This window comes from Hemitrygon akajei, chromosome 21, assembly GCF_048418815.1.
Source record: "Hemitrygon akajei chromosome 21, sHemAka1.3, whole genome shotgun sequence".
In the NCBI taxonomy this organism is placed as follows: Eukaryota; Metazoa; Chordata; class Chondrichthyes; order Myliobatiformes; family Dasyatidae; genus Hemitrygon; species Hemitrygon akajei.
Window position 1 is genome coordinate 32,573,242 of NC_133144.1, and position 12,314 is coordinate 32,585,555.

Genomic DNA, 12,314 nt, shown 5'->3' on the forward strand with positions numbered 1-12,314 from the left:
TGTTTACCCACTGTGCACGCCATTAGAGGTTGTGCAGCATCCACGAAGGTTATACAAACCTACAGCTTAATTTATATAAAAATATCTCATGGTGGTAGGGACTATTCTAGATGGTTCCAGCAACCAATGCAACCAAAGGTGACCTCCTACTACATTTTGAAAAATATGCTTTTACTATTGGAGCTTGTGATGTACATTTTGTTGATGTGTTTTTGGGGTGACTAAGCACCTGAAGCTTTTGCTGTTTCCGGGGGAATTCGATAAGGTTGAGAGTGGACTGTGCAGCCTACGGACGGAGTATGAACCCAAAATTGGCTCAATTACTTGCTGATTGAAGCGTCGAGCAAGATTGAAATTGATGAGGATGAGAGTGGAAGGTGAGCAGGTATTCAGCGCCATCTACCTGCATTTGACTGGTTTCCTTCCTCTTGCTCACTGCTGCCAGAGGAGTCCTGGGTCCTGTGTAGCTAGGTTTGATCACTTTAGCTCATGTTTGTGGACTCGTTTTTGGAGGATTCTCCTGTTCATGTTGCAAGTGGTTCTAGATTCTGATTACTCTTTTTTTTTGCTATCTTTCACAAATTGATTGGCGTGCTTTGGTGTGTCCTGGCTCTGCTGCCTGCAGTCAACTAATAACACAACGTGAGATTGAACTGAACTAAACCTAACACTTTTAGACCATTTCGAGGACTCTGTGGTTTGACGTTGAATATTCTCTGTGTTATTCACACTCTTTTTGCTGTTTGCATGATTTGTTATTTTTTTGAGCATTGGGTACTTGATGTTTTCTATGAATGGATTCCATGGTGTTTCTTTGTTTCTTGTCTACCTGTGGGAGGACAAATCTCAGGGTTGTATACTGTACACTCACTTGATAATATGTGTATTTTGAATCTTTGACTTGTACTAACTAAGCATCAGTACCAACTCATTATTTCAGTCCCATATCATGCTGTCTCGTATAAGTGTTGATGTACCTGCCAAATTTGTCGAACTTGGAAGCCAATCATAAATAGCCAGTAACCAATAAAAGGTAGTGTTAGCTGGTTGTATTCTTTCATTAAGCAACATGAGAACAGATTTATCTGTTGTTTGTGCAGTGCTGTTTGGGGACCTAATTGTATATGGATTGTCTGCCATGTTCCCTAGACAACAGAGTCTATAACTTACATATTCCATTGCTTTTGGATAACAAGTTTGACCTGAAAGGTCCTTTGCTTTTTAAATGTTTGGCTGCCCACCTGCCTTCATCTCAATGCAAATTTGTGCAACAGATTTTCTGATATGAAAATACAGCCAATGATTTGAATGTAGAAATTGAAATTCAGCTGTATGAAAACTGTTCAGAAAGAAGAAAGAAATGAGATTGCTACCATACTGCCAAATGGAGTGTGTCATAATAACATACAATGATTGATTTTGACTGGAAAATTGAGACTCTGCATATTTCCATTGGTTCTTTTCTTGAATTCGCTCCAGTCCTTCAAATTACCCTGGTATTCTGATGAAGACGGCATATGCTCAGGTGAATGGGAACATTTAGAAGCATGCGTGATTTTGAAGGTACAAATGGACTTTACAATATTTGAGAAAACTGGCTGTAAATTGTAATATTGAAGTGGTAATTTACTATTAATACCTTACATTTTTAATTTAATGCAATAAAATATTGGATGGAAAATTGATCTTAAAGATATTGTTCAAAACAAACCAAACTGTCATAGGATTCTGAGAGGTAAACATTGCACAAAGACAGAAGGTAATTACAGACAACAATGTGTCTTTGTTTATACCTTGTTTAAATATGTAATTAATTCTGTGGGTGAGAATTTGTAATTCTTAAAAAAAAATCATTGAAATAGTCTTTATCTAAATCATTTATATCTCCCCCTCCCTAATAACAATTGAGATTATATTCAAATGTCCATTTCATCCTTACTTAGATGAATCAAAATGAGTTGATAAGTTTATATATTCTCCATGGCTTTTTATCCCAACAGCTTTCTTGATCAGTGATTAACATACTGCTTCTCACCTTAGATTGTAGCAGACTCTTTATTCTGGTCAATTCATTGCCTTCCTTGAGTGCAAGAGAGAATGTGCTGGTGAATTACCCAGGGTCATTGCTGGTCCAGATTACTGTATTGCATCTGATATATGTGATGATTCCAACAACATTAATGAGATAGAAATAGTAATAAGCAAAACAAACTTTCTTATTCACAAACTACCAAAGGAGCATGTAAAATCACACAAACCATCCTGGAAACCATGGTCAAACTGCTGTTGTCAGCACAGAACCAAGTGGAATGAGCTGGTGGGCAGTGCAGAGGGACAAATAATTCATTGCTGACCCAATGGTACAGCCTACTTCCTCCCATAGAAAAACAGAATGGCTCCACTCAAGTTATGATGTTGCTGTTTCTCCGTACATAGGAGAAGAAGATTTAAGTTTTATTTGTAACATGTAAGTCAAAACAAACACTGAAATGCTTGGTTTGCATCTTCGTTTAAGTGATGTACTGGGGAACCCGTGCTTCCAAAGCATATGTAGCATGCTCAAAACTCACTAACCCTAACCATACATCTTTGGAATGTGGGAGGAAACTGGAGCACCCAGAAGAAACCCATATGGTCATGGGACGAATGAGCAAATTCCTTAATACACACCGGTGGGAATTGGTCAGTGATCGCTGGTGCTGCAAAGAGATTGTACTAACAACTCTTGCTAAGCCAATATGCAATCACAGCTATGGAGTATATCAAGAGATGCCTCCTTTCTCCGCTTAGCATCTCAGGAGACCATTGTGTGGACTTACAAGATAGAATTGGATTGGTTTATTATTGTCACATGTACTGAGAGGCAGGGAAAGATTGTCTTGCGTACTGTTCATACTGATCGTAAAATTATGCACTACACTGAGGTAAAATGAGATAAAGCAGTAACAATGCAAATATAGTGTAACAGGTACAGAGAAAATGCAGTGCAGGTAAACAGTAAAGTACAAGATCATAACGAGATAGATTGGAGGTCAAGAGTACTTTTTCATTTAAAAGTCTTGTAACAGCCAGGTGGAACCTGTCCTTGAAGCTTTCTGCAGAGCTTTGATAAAAATTGGAAAGGGTCAACGGGGACATGCCAAATTTCTTTAGCCTGCTGAGTGAGTAGGGACTTTGATAAGCTTTCTTGACTGTGGCATCTATGTTGTTGGACCAGGACGTGCTACTGGTGATGTTCACTCTTAGGAACTTGAAGCTCTCAAACTCAACACCGTTGATTTAAAAAGGAGCATATGCACTGTCCCATTTCCAGAATTCAGTGACCCGAGGGACATTTGTACAAGGCTTTTTATGTCATGGCAGAAGGGAGGAAGTGCAGACTCCTTCAGATAAAGGTTCTTTGTTCACTTGTTTCCATTTCATTGGGAAGCACCAGCTTTATCAGAACCATGTAATTAAAGAATTGAATGTCCATTGGTGGCGTGTTATTTGAGCTTCTAATATGGAGAATCATGCAGAATATGCAAGTAGTGTTAACTTGTATTCAGTGTTATAAAACCAAATTGAATTAAGTTGTTAGATATTTTGAATTTGAAGCATTTCTTTCATGAATCTTGTAAATGCAGAATTACTTAAATTTTCACTAGTATAAGGACATATTTCAGCTTTGGGATGCCTGGAAATATTGGGCTTTGTGCCTCAATGTTGGCTGTTTACTAATGAGAAATAAATGCTTCTGAGTGAAATTTGGCTTGCTTTTCTAAAAGTACTGCCAAATTCAACTCTTCTATCCCGTTAAAATTTCATTATATTTGGGGATATTATTTTGGGATGTGTGAGAGGCTGGGTTAGTTTTGTACAAAATAGGCTCGTGATTTTTGAGTGCTGCTGTTCACTCTTTGACTTACAAACTAATAAAGTAGACTTTTATTCCAGGCATTTGTTTTTCCTAGGCCATGTTTGGTACTGTATCGAATGCATTTTTGGACTTTAATCTCACTGGAATGCTTGGGGAAGTTCAGCTCAAAGGAAGTTTTCTCCTGTTTAAAGGAGGACGTGGTAGTGATTGCTATTTTTTTCTCATTTTTGGCTTCCACCATAACACTTTCCTATTTTGTTTCCTAAACATATGCTATATCTTAAACTTTCTTTCCTGTATGATTTGGATTCTTTGGGGCTTGCACTGTGAAGTATCTGGTATGGTTTCAGAGATTATTTGGACTTAGTGACACACAATTTGGGGAGGCTGTTTGCAGGTAAAAGTACACCTAACAAATGAGAAGTAGGAAGATTTCAGGCACAGCATGTTTCCGTTAGAGTGAAAGGCAAGGCTGGCAGGTTTAAGGAACCCTGGTTGATGCGAGTATTGTGACTCTGGTCAGGAGAAAGGAGGAAATTTATGAAAGGTATATGCAGTTTGGGATCAAGCGAGTTATAAGGAATATAAGGTACTTTAAGTGGGAAATTAGGACAAACGTGCTTTGGCAGGAGGTAAAGAAAAAGCTAAGAGATTCTGTGTATTTTAGGAGTGAAAGTGTAACTGCAAAGAGCAGAAGGACCCTTAAGGATCAGTGTGGGTGGAAGTGGTCTTAAGTATTTCTCATCTGTATTTACTTTTGAGAAGGTCATTGAAGTTAGGGAAATCAGTAAAGGGAATAATGATATCTTGAATTACATCCATGTTTCAAGAGAGGAGTTGCTGGAGGTGCTGGTGGTGGAGTGCATAAAGGTGAATAAATCTCCCGGGAGTGACCTGATGTATCCTAGCACATTAGCCACCCTCTGGTCTTCTGTTTTCTCAACCGTTGCTAATGATGATACATCAATCTCTGCCAGGGAAGCAGTTATTGGATCCCATCTGAGACTTCTGTACATCATCAACCACTAGTGAGGAAACAGAAGATTGGAGGGTGGCAAATGTACCTTTATTGAAGAAGAGCTGTAAGGACATCACAGGCTTATGAGTTTAATATCAGTGGTGGAGATGTTTCTGAGACACAGGATCTACCTGCATTTGGGAAGGTTAGGGATGGTGCATGGGAAATACTGTAATGAACTCGATTGAATTTTTATGGAGAGGTGAAGTGGATTGATTAGGGCAAGGTAGTAGATGTAGGCATCTTAGCACTGATGAGTTGGGTGAAAGGGCCTATTTCCATGCTGTAAAATAACTGAGTTTTTAATCCTGCTATAACTTTTTTAGCTCATGTTATCTCGTGTGCAGCTTTTGTGAAGTGCTCAGAAAAGGTATGAAAACGTTAATGTTTTTTGTATTGACAATATCAAAGAATGTGAATTTACAATGAATTATGTTATTGTCATTCTCAAAGCATTTGCTGAGTTGCTTTGGCAAATTAACCAATGAACTCACACATCTTTGGGACGTGATGAAACAAGTTACTGTGAGAATGTGCAAACTCCATACAATTTATGACAGCAGGGCTACACCTGGGTCTCCAGTGCCGTGAAGCATCAGTTCTACTAATTCTAGTTGAGGAGGAATGTTGATAAAAATGCTGGGAAAAATCCTTGCTTTTGTGGGTTGAACATACAACTTCTATGACAGTGAAAATCAGAGCACAAATTTAACACCTTCACAGGAGCATTTGTATTTTGGATGACCATGGTACAGTCCACTGCATTGTTAATGGATCTCCTTGTGTGTCAATTAAATTGTGAGGTATGACAGATGTTTTGTTAGAATGAGGTAAAGTTAGTTAATTCAGTTCCAGGTCTTAACCTTTCTGGGATTTGAGATGTGTTTTCTTTCTAGAGTTTTGTTTAAGCCCTTCTTTGTTATAACCCTTTTACCATTTTCTGGCATGTTGTTCATAATTGTTCAAGTATGTATGTCTTCATAATTTCTTCTAGAGGAATTTTGTTCCTTTTAAGTTTAGCAGGTGGGAGGTAGATAAATTGCTGTGTGATTATGCACTGTTGCTAGGATAAAACACTGGTGTGTGCGTATGAATTTTTTGCATTCTATCTACTTGTATTAAATACACCCTCAGATTTTGTTAGGTCGAATATATGTAGTGCCTGAACTCAGCACTTTGAATTGTTTGATTTACTAAAAAGAGAAATTTGAATCAGTGACAGAACACAATTAACAAAAAAGCAGACAAAAGTGTTTAAAATGCCATGAATATAACAGAATGGAGGCATAACCCAGCTCTACATTAATAGCAATGGTAGTTATTATCTTGCCCGCTTTCTGATTTATTTTTAAATTGGGTTTTGATTAAATGTTGTGTCCACTATTACGTTTCTGGTCATTTTGTGGTTTTCCAATCCTAGCAAGGCATTCTCATTTCTTTACAGAAAGGACATTGAGAATTCATGAGATGTGGCAGAATTGGAAACTGATAAACTGGTTTAGTTTATTTTCCATATTTGCATGAATCAACGGAATACAGTTATCACAGAGACATTTCTATGATGTAATGAAGGCGTAAATTCAGCTGACACTTGTGGAAAACTGTTAACTTTCAGATTTTAACTTGTTTATCGTCATTTCTTTACCTATGCTACATTGCAGAGAAGAACCTATTTGAATTTTCTGTTGCTTTGTGGAGCATTTTTATTTTTTCAAGCTAACCATGTTAGTAATTTTCTTAATAAAAGAACATCAGATAACTAAACGTTAAGAAAATCCTCTTATTAAATTAGTGTAAAGATACGTGTAGGAATTGGCAATGACTGTCACTTAGATCTACTCTAACATTTATTAAGGTTATGACTGGACTTGGCACCAAGGCACTTTCCTGGTTATTCTCCAACCTTTGAGATCCCTAAAGTCTAAAAGTTTGTTGGCAGAATTTGAATACATTCTTTGTCTTCCAGAATCCATAAATAACTGGGAAAAGAAATCCCTCTTCATCTCAGTTTGGAATAAGTTTTATCCTTAGACTATGGCCCCATTTGTGGATTTCCCCATTAATATCCAGGCACAATCTTCCCAATTTCCCTTGTATGTTAATAAGGTGCTCTTTCATTTTTCAATGTTCCTGAGATTATAGGCTCAATCTACAATACATTTTATGAATGCCTACACTGCCCACAAGATAGATATATCCATTATCCATATTAAAAAAAGGAAACCACAACTCTATGCAGCAGACTGGCCACAATTCCATAAATACTGTGGGGGTGGGGGGGGGGGGGTGACTTGTTGAAATGGTTTGAGAAATTAGGACTGAAATGCATGAAGTAGATGAGCTTCTGTAAAAGAAATAGTTTGTAATTATTGATGAGTATTTTCCCTTGAGGGGTAGAATGGTACAGGGGAATGAGTGTATTAAAATGTTGCCAGAGTGTGATGATTATGTAGCTTTCATAAATTAATTGCAGGAATGTTGGGGGGGTTGTAGAGAAAATACCAATAGGAGAGGTATAATGTTACAAGAGATTCTCCTACTGCATGTGAAGGAGGAGATGGAAAAATGAACACATGTCTCAGAGATTACAGTAGGTATATTGGGAATAAGAAAAGAGTCAAGAATTTAAATACCTTTATCTGTTTTCACAGTATCAGGTACATGTGTAATAGTATTTGTGCTGGAGAACTAAAATGTTATTTAAAAGGTGCTGAAGCTGCTGGTGGAGTAGAGTATACAATAGCAGATAACTTTAGCCCACTTTGCACACCATTAATACGAGAAAATGTGTGAATCTATTGTCAGGGATGTAGGAGCAGAAAATAATTGTCAATTTCACTTACAGAAAAGGAAGCAGTGTTTGATTTGCAATGTAGCTGGTTAAATCAATATGCTATATTTTGATTTTCAAAAAGCTCCAAATAGATTAGGATTTACAGGCAGTTGTAGTTTATTAACTTGCATTGAGTATTGGTCAGTAGGAAAGAGAACAATGGTGAGATGTGTTTAGTATAGTGTGTTGTTGCTCATTGTGAGCCATGAACAATTGTTCGTCCTTCACCTGGTGATTATCTGTGTATGTTGTAAATTAAGTACAGAGTTTAATGTTACTAATTTTGATGGCAGGAAGCTATACAGAAAGTTATGTTCTGAGGAGGATGAAGAGTGATCTGGGCAGGCTAAGTAAATGGGCAGAAGGTGGCAGGTAGAGTGTAATGTGGAGAACTACAAATTTATTCACTTTGGTAGGAAGAATACAAGGGGGGAATATTTATACAAGAGTAAAAGTTTAATAAAGCACCAGTATCTGCTGCTTTTGCATTCTGATCATTTTGACTGATGCTGATACGCTGAGTTTTAGATCATCTTCAAGATCCTGACTGATGGAAACACCAATGCCCAAGAACAGAAAAGCCTGTGAAAAGTGGTGGGTACATCCCAGTCCAGCACAGACAAAGCCCATGCTAGCTTTGAGCATATCTACAAGGAGCACTACCATAAAAAAGCACCAATGACCTTCAGTAACCAGGCCATGCTCTCTTCTTGCTGTTACCATTGGGAAGAAGCTACAGGGGCCTTGGGTCCTACACAGTCAGGTCAAGGAATAGTTATTGCCCTTCAGTCATCAGGCTCCTGATCCAACATGGATAACTTCACTTACTTGAACTCTGAACTGATTCCACAACCTACGTATGGACTCAACTTTCAAGGGCTCTACAACACGTGTTTGCACAGTTTGTCTACTTTTGCACATTTATTGTCTAATATTTTTGCATGTGGATTTTCATTGGTTATGTCTTACTACTTTGTTCTATTGTGAATGCCTACAATAAAATGAATCTCAAGGTAGTAAATGGTGACAAATATGTACTTTGATAATAAATTTACTTTGAACTTTGAGCTAGAATCACAAAATTGATGTACAGAAACCACAAGCTATTGTTAGGAAAACAAATGCCCAGCATGGGGGTTGGGGTACCAGCAAGAAAGTCTTGTTGAAACCATACAGTGCTTTAAGAAGAGTGCTTGAGTGTTGTATGTAAGTTTGGTCTCCCCAGTTAAAGAAAGGATATATCCTGCATAAGAGAAATGCAATGGTTTACTCTCTTTTTGCTGAAGTGATGAACTTATTCTGAAATCACAGATTTATTTCATGAGAAATTGAATAGAATATGTCTATGATCCATGGACTTCTTGAAAAATATGAGAGTTTATAAAATTCTTAAGAAAGCTTGATATAGGGTAGGTGTTGAGCTATTTTCTTTGGGCTGGAGTGTCTCAAAATAGGATGCAACCTTGGGATTAGAGGTTGACCATACTAGATTGAGATGAGAAAATTTTGTCAGTGTTTGTGCTTGGAATTTTCTGGCCCAAATGATGGTGAAGGCTGTCAATAAATATTTTCAAGATTAAGCTTAATAGTTTATTTGGGACATTAAGAAAATCAAGGAAGATGGGAACTGAGCTCTAATAAGGAATTCATTTAGATAGTCCTGATTTTTTTTATTGGTTATGCAGACTTAAGGCCCATATGACTGACTCATATTTTCATGTTGTTATTTTCCCCAATTAATATCATTGCTTTTATTTAATACCAAGTGTGGTCATGCTAAATGTCTTTCTGACTTATTGTATCAGGAAAGATATCCAATACAAGTGTTAGTCTCCCAGTTAAAGGTTATTAATTCTCTTACTCTATTGAATAAAGCCATACCATGTCAGCATTCTAAGCCTCCAGTAAAACTTACAATATTCTTGGGTATGGGATAATTGACTGTCTTCAATCTATAGTTTCCTCCCTGTTAGGTAGGAAGAGGGATGAGGTATTGAAGAGATAATATAATAGGGAGCTAGGTAGGAAGCTGAAAAACAGCACCTCAATGGTAGCATGACCAGGCTTGACATAGTGCTACCAGTCACTTGTTTGGAGGAATGAGTGAGAGCTTTAAAAGTGAATTTGGCCTTTCAGAATTTTTGTTGGGTTTGAGATATTGTGGTTTGTTAAGCACTTGACAAAGACCTGTAAAAAGAAGTGAGGTTTTAGTGGTTCAGAGCTTCATGCTTTTACAAAAAGAGGTGAAGGTAAGTTTCCTTCTTCCTTTGTCTATAGGTGCCTTGCTAGAGTATGGGTCAATGGTCTGATCCTCATGTCAGACCTGCAGTCTCCCTGATAACTACATCTGCATGAAGTGTATCCAGTTATAACTGCTTATAGACCAGTGTTAGGGAACTGGAGCTGCAGCTGGATGACTTTTGGTTCATATGGGATAAAGAGGAGGTGTTAGATAGGAGTTAAATGGAGATGGTCACCCTTAAGTTGCTGGAGGCAGGTAGCTGGGTGACTGTCAGGATAGAGAAAGGGAATAGGCAGACATGGCAGAGTCGGAGAGCAATAAGAGTGGATGACTTGGGAGTTTTTAATTGGGGGGGAGTCATGATGCTATAGGCAAGAACTTAAGAGTGAAATTGGGAATTTATTTGTAAATGTAAACAAAATGTGGGAATAATATAGGGAACACTTGCATGGAATTCTGCCCCGTTGAGGCAGGGAAAAGATGGTAGGGTGAAGGAACCACAGTTGACAAAAGCTGTGGAACATCTAGTCAAGATGAAGAAAGATGTTTACTTAAGGTTTAGGGAGCAAGGATCACATGGGCTCTAGAGAGTTGCAAGATACCCAGGAAGGAGCTGGAGAATGGACTTGGGAGAGCTGGAAAGGGTGGGGGTATGAGAAGGCCTTGGCAATTAAGATTAAGGAAAACCCCAAGGCTTTCTGCATGAATGTGAAGAACAGGAGGATGTCTAGTGTGAGAGTAGGACTGATCAGGAAACGTTCCTGGAGTCATTGTTTGTAGAACAGGTCCTTAATGAATACATTTGCTTTAGTATTCACCAGTGAGCAGGACCTTGATGTTTGTGAGGACACTATAAAACAGGTTGTTATGCTAGAACTTGATGTTGATGTGCTAGAACTTTTAGGATAGTCAAGTCCCTAGGCCAGAGGGGATCGATCCTATGGTGCTAAGGGAAGCGAGGAAAGAGATCACTGCGCCTTTGTCGAAGATCTTTATGTCCTCTCTGGCCATAGAAGTAGTGTCAGATGGTTGGAGGTGACAAATATTGTTCCTTTGTTCAAGCAAGGAAGTATGGATAGCCCTGGGAATTATAGTCTTATTTCAGTGGTGGGCAAATTATTGGAGAAGATCCTTAGAGTCAAGATTTATGGGCATTTGGAAAAGCATAATCTTGATTAGGTATAGTAGTATGGCTTTGTGAGAGGCAGGTCATGCCTCTGGAGCCTGATTTGAGAATGTGATAAAGCCCATTGATAAAAGTAGAGTAATAGATGTGGTGGATATGGATTTTTGTAAGGCATTTGATAAGATTCTCCATAGTAGTCTTATTCAGAAAATCAGGAGACACGGGATCCAAAGAGATTTGTCTGCATAGATTGAGCATATTTTGCCTAGAGGTCGGTGACCAATGGTGTTCTGCAGGAATCTGTTCTGGGAATTCTATTTTTTGTGATTTTTATAAATGACTTGGATGAGAAAGTGGAAGGGTGAGTTAGTATGTTTATAGATGACCTGAAGGTTGGTGGGTACTGTCAGAAGGTTGTAGATTGCAATGGGGCATTGACAGGATGCAGAGCTGCCCAGAGAAGTGGCAGATGGAGTTCAACCTGGAAAAGTGTGAAGTGATTCATTTTGGAAGGTTGAATTTGAAGGCACAATAATAGCGGGTTTCTTAGAAGTGTAGAGGAACAGGGGGATCTTGGGAGATCCATAGATTGCTCAAAGTTAATAGGGTTGCTAAGAAGTGTATGGTGTGTTGGTCTTCATTAGTTGGGGGATTGAGTTTCAGGTTCAATAAATTCCTGGTTAGACCATACTTGGAATATTGTATTCCGTTCTGGTTGTGTCATTAGAGGAAGGACTTGGAAGCTTTAGAGAGGATGCAGAGGAAATTTACCAGGATGCAGCTTGGATTATAGAATATTTCTTATGAGGATAGGTTGAATGAATTAGGGCTTTTCTATCTGGAGCGAAGTAGGACGTGAGGTGACTTTTAATAGAGGTGTACAAGATGATTAGGGACATTGATTGAGAGGCTAGAGTGGAAATGACTAATATGGGAGGCATAATTTTAATGTGATTAGTAGAAGGTATGGGGGGGATGCCAGAGGTAAGTTTTTTTACATGAGAATTGTGAGTGCATGGAACGTTCTGTCGGGTCATGATAGAGGCAGAAACATTAGGGGCATTTAATAAACTCTTTGAATGGTAGAAAATGGGGGGCTTTGTAGGAGGGAAGGGTTAAATTGCTCTTAGAGTAGGTTAAAAGGTTGGCACACCATCGTGTGCTGAAGGGCCTGTACTGTGCTGTAATGTTTTATGGTCTAAAAGTAGGGCATTTGGTTGCTTAAATCTGAAATTA

At 38.3% G+C, this 12,314-nt stretch overlaps 2 protein-coding genes across 4 annotated transcripts in view; one reads left to right on the plus strand and one right to left on the minus strand.

The window, feature by feature from the left end:
• Positions 1-12,314, minus strand: part of LOC140714474 (fatty acid-binding protein, intestinal-like) — a 559,271-nt gene that overhangs the window by 256,112 nt on the left and 290,845 nt on the right. The gene's annotated exons all lie outside the window — the stretch shown is intronic.
• The window catches only part of LOC140714197 (serine/threonine-protein phosphatase 2B catalytic subunit beta isoform), a 97,033-nt gene that overhangs the window by 6,756 nt on the left and 77,963 nt on the right, over positions 1-12,314 (plus strand). The window lies entirely within an intron of this gene.